This window comes from Solanum pennellii, chromosome 8 (genome assembly GCF_001406875.1).
Source record: "Solanum pennellii chromosome 8, SPENNV200".
NCBI classification, from domain to species: Eukaryota; Viridiplantae; Streptophyta; class Magnoliopsida; order Solanales; family Solanaceae; genus Solanum; species Solanum pennellii.
The window spans coordinates 51,573,379-51,578,727 of record NC_028644.1 but is presented as its reverse complement, the minus strand read 5'-3'; positions in this window follow the sequence as shown (position 1 = coordinate 51,578,727).

Here is a 5,349-nt window from a genome sequence, read left to right as displayed (position 1 = left end):
ATATATATATATATATATATATATATATATATATATATATAGTTTTATATATATATAACTATATATACATAGTTATTTGTATTTTTACATACATCTCAGAAGTATATTGTATCATTGCGTACATACAAAATTGACGTTATGTTTCTTAAACAACTTTTCTTTATTTTGCACTTATTTTAAATTGCTATATATTGAAATGAGTTCAGTCTTGTAGAGTTAAGTTGAGCCAGGTAAATTCTTCAGATTTTCCTTTCAAGCATATGTTAATGTTGTTTAGCATTCCAACTCACATACTCGTACATCCAAGGTACTGATACCAGTTGGCCTGCATCATAGCATGATGCAGACGTAGGTAACAAGGATCGATATCCAACGCACAGTTGATCCAGTTGAGCACTCCAGAGTCGGTGGTGAGCCTCCCTGCATTTTGGAGGGATCTTTTATTGCTTTGTAATTTAGTTCATTAGGATGCTCTGGTGTTTGTACCAACATCCATCCCAGTTATTTAGAGGCTTCATAAATAGTCAGACAACTAGTTATGAGTCTTTAGCTTTGTATTTCAGATGTTTTGTTATGAGACTTGAGCAACCATTTTGGCCGGTTGAATGTTTTCTTTTAAAGACATTCTCAGTTTATTTCATAAGTTCTTTATATAGACTGTTATTGTGTTTAATTTTTTGCAGCTGAGTAAGTAAGGCAGGTCAAGGCTCCGCTCTGTGCCAGCAACGGTCATCGAATATCGGCCACGCCCAAAGTGTAGGCTCGGGGAATGAAAAATTAAATGTAAGAAAACTTTCTTGAAAATAATATACTATAAGTAAAATATGTTTTCTTAAACGGTTTCTTGAAAACTTCTTTAAAATCTTAAACATATGTTATTTGTGAAATTAATGCATATGAAATACTATGACAAGATTTTTAAGTACCTTTGATTAGAAAGGGGTCCATGTGGTATAAGAGCATGAATCATAAATCAAATATAATTAATGACATAAAGTACCATAATGTTAATGATAAAAATCAATCAATGATAAGATATACTCCCTCTGTTTTACAAAGAATGCCTAGTTTGACTTGGCACGGAGTTTAAGAGTATAAAGAAGACTTTTGAATCATTTGGTCATAAATTAAAGTTAGGTCAAATGTACAAAATTGCTCTTTGATCTTGTGGCCTTAAACATGCCACGTGGAAAATTATTACCAAAAAAAGAAAAAGATCATTCTTTTTGAAACATACTAATTCCTTTTGAAACATGCTAAAAAGGAAAGGAGGTCATTCCTTTTGAAACGGATGGAGTAAAAGGAATTCAAAATCATCGAATTTGGGTGAAAACCCTAGCTTTGATCTTAACCACATATGTTGTAGGAGTAGAGCGTGATGAAGAACAAAGTTCCCCACTTTAACAATCTTACATACCTTAAACGCTACATGAATCTTGAAGAAGAACCCTAAATTGGAAAAGAACAATAACGAAATCTTTTCTTGAGACTCTTAAATTAGTTTCTAGAAAATCCTTCAAGAATAATCTTGAAAAGATTTTGAATGAACATTACTTGAAGAAGAATATTGAAAAATATTTATAACATTATTGCTTGAAAGTCTTATGCTTTGATTTTCCTTATAATTTTGTCTTACAGTTTGAGAGATGAGAGGGAGTTAATATATGGAAATATGATTGTTTAAGGCTTTATAGAAGTTGAGAAAATCTTTTTTGGGCTTTATAGGGGTATAAGGACAAGAAAATTTCCTTATTTAGAATTTCCCAAAGTCCAAAACAAAAGTGCCTGCATTATTTCATAAAATTCTATAACTCTCTATTCCGAACTCAGAATGATGAAAATTTGGTGGCGTTGAAACGAAGATTCGTAGAATTTCTATTTGATAGGTTATGATCCACCTAACTTTTCGTATTCTAATAGATATAATCGTTTGAAGTTTACAAAAGTTAAATCTTATATGGAAATTATATGGATAAGGAAACTCAACTTTGTGTTAGAGGATTATTACTACCTTAATTCATCTCCAAATATCCTCTCACACTAAATAATTGACTTTAGCACCTATGCAAAATTAGGAATCATCTGATACAACCTTATACACCTAATCAAAAAAATAGTTTGTATCTTCACTTAGAGATTTTGGGGTGTTACACTTTCTATTTGTAGCACAAAAGCCTCAATTTCATATAAACAATTACACCAACAATTCTAGCAATGCAAAGAAAGAAAATGATATTTTACTATCAAGAACATAATCTGCAAAACTAAAGGTGAATTGCAGGCTAACTTACCTTCAATAACCTAACCCAAAATTAAAATTTACACACTAAGGTTCTTTTTCTGTCTGAGCTAAGAATAATATATATGAGAAAAACTCTAGTCTAAAATTTGATCTATTCGAATAATATATATTAGAAAAACTCTAGTCTAAAATTTCATATATTCTTCTTTGGACTCATACTTTTCTTCAGCTCTCTTATGAGCAGAGGTGAACTCAGGACTTGAAAACGGTGGGTGCACCACCAACGATAATGCACGCTAGTTAAAGTATGTACCGAATATTGGTTTATATGAAACACAAAACTATGATATTCATGTATAAATAAATTAGATGGCTCTAATAGATAGTGTGTTATGTGAAGTGGTGGTTTTAAATTTTACTTTGCACCATGAGGTTGCAAGTTTGAAACTAGTCATCCTCCTCTTTTATTCGATATTTTAAACTTCAATAGCTAAAAGCAGAAAAAAAAGAAAAAAAAGAAATGAGCATATGGGGATTTGAACCTAGTCCCTCCTCAATGAAGTTCAACATCCAAACTAGCTAACCCAACTAGCTTTTGTGTGTTTGGGTGCCTAATAAAATATATGTCTATCTCAAGGAGTGTAGATATACATAATTTTCTAAAGTTAACAAGTTCACGTGCACCCGTAGGGATACACATGTGTCCGCCCCTGCTTGTGAGAATTTTGGATCAAATGCTTAAAAATTTCCACTTTTACCCCTGACTAATTAGGGGTGCGTTGCAGTTCGATAGGGAGTTCTTAAAACCAAATGCCTCAAAAGCAAATAGTAGTTCATTAAGATACCCCCACCTTTTTGGACCAGTTCACAAAAGCAAACCTCGTCTGGTCGCGGTCGCTGACTTTGTTGACTCTCCCGCAAAAGTGTGACATCTTACCAGGCTTGGTGCCTTTTCACTTTTGTCCATCATTGTTCTTCCTAGCAATGAATACCTGAAATCAACACAATCAAATGTATAAGTAGTCTCCTTTTCAACTTGAGTGCCACAAAATTACAAGAAAAGAACCTCAAATGAGTGAAACCACCACTCATCGACACCCCAACTTAAAATTTTTATTTGTCCTCAAGCAAAATAAAAATTAAAAATATAAAAGGAACTCATTTAAGCACAATACCTTTATATTTAAACTAAGGTTCCAAGATCATGACTTTGGTTGATACTAATAATCAGCAAGAAAGCGAGTGATTTTCAATTCAAGCAATCTCCTCAAGTACAAGCACAATTTGAAAACTCTATGTATTTCCAAGAATGATCAAGCGACAACAACAATTCTCAAGAAGTGACTTAGAATTACATGTCAACTACACAATTTTCGTTGACTCAACTTCGGAATCTATCAACTCCACCAATCTATCCTAGTTTATGCTCTCTCAAGAGAGAAGACTATCCCAAAAATACACACACAACTATTCACAAAACAAGGGACAAAAGATGCAAACACTCACACTAACAAAGAAAACATCTCATGAGCACGAACACAAATGTCACACCATAGGATTGCCAGTATTTTCAGTCAATATTGACTCATCAACTTCATTCGATTGGAAATCTCAAAGGACTTTGTTAAACTCGTAATATATAGGCTTGGGAAAGGTTAGGATATCATTTAGGTACAAGTGACTATACCCTCCTTGAACACTACACAACAACTCATTATTTCCAACTTTTTCTACTTTTCAAACCAATGCACGTTTTGACCATATTTTTCCCTTTTCACATTCTAGATGACCCCACATGCAACTGTATTTCAACTTTTGGAGGATTCACGTCTCATTTATCACTTTCTCTTTTTTTTTTTGTGATCTTTTATTTTTATGAAACTTTTTTCTCCAGTCTCAAGCTTTTTTTTTCTTCTTAACATTAAGCCATGTCATAAGCATCACATTTATGAGTTTCTCATAACAACCCTAACTTAAGCTTTTAGCCTCAACTTTCTCAATTATCAAGTTCAAGAAGGGAAGGATTCAAAAAATATTACTTTTTAAAGAGGCAAGACTTGTAATGTGATTGTCAATAAAAAAGATAAGTCTCAAAGGGGACAACTACTGATATATTTGATATAAAGGTGAAATTTTTAGGTCAAGTGAACTTTACAAATAATTAAAGAAAGTCTAAGGTCATTTCTCCAATCAAAATCAACCAAAACCAACATCTTAAGACTAGTCGGGCAAATTCTAGTTTACACAAATGAATATAAGGAATTATTTTCAACAACTCACCATATATAGCATGTGAATTATTCAAAATGAATCAATTTCACTTTCTAGTCAAGAACAAAGGAGTTATTTATCATAGGAAAATGCACAAGTACCCCCTCAATCTATGCCCGAAATTTCAGAGACACACTTAGGGGTCGTTTGGTACAAGAATCATTAATGCAGGGATTAGTAATGCATGAATTGGTAATGTAGGGATTAATAATGCATGGATTGGTAATGCAAGGATTAGTAATGCAGAGATTATTTTTATCAAGTGTTTGGTTCATTGTTTCTCAATTAGTTTTGTGTATGGTTTAAAACTTACAAAAAAAAAAATCTTTGCAATTATACCCTAGAGTTATGATGGGATTTTCTATTTCATGTAATTGGGTCAAGGTAGATTATTGACGGACAATATTATTTTTTATAGCATTTTTGACTAGCTAGATGAATAAAAAACTTATTGTCATGTTTCTATTTTCTCACTCAAGTTATTTGAGAGTAAATAATTTTCATCTTAATAAATTGGAGTTAATATCTCAAAAGGTCACACAACTATAATAATTTATAGAGAAAATTATTGAACTTTGTTTTGTATTAATAAATTAAAAAAACTCTTTATCATATAATAAAATAAAAATATAGCAAAATAAATTAAATTATTTTAATTCTCGAGATGTGTGTGTATATATATATATATATATACATACATGCTCTTGTTTTAGATTACTTGTGTAATGTTTAATGGACTTTCGTTAAGAGGCAATATTTGACTTATGAATTGTTCTTAAATTCATACATAAACATTAGCATATTAGTTGAATTATAATACTTTATATTAATAATAA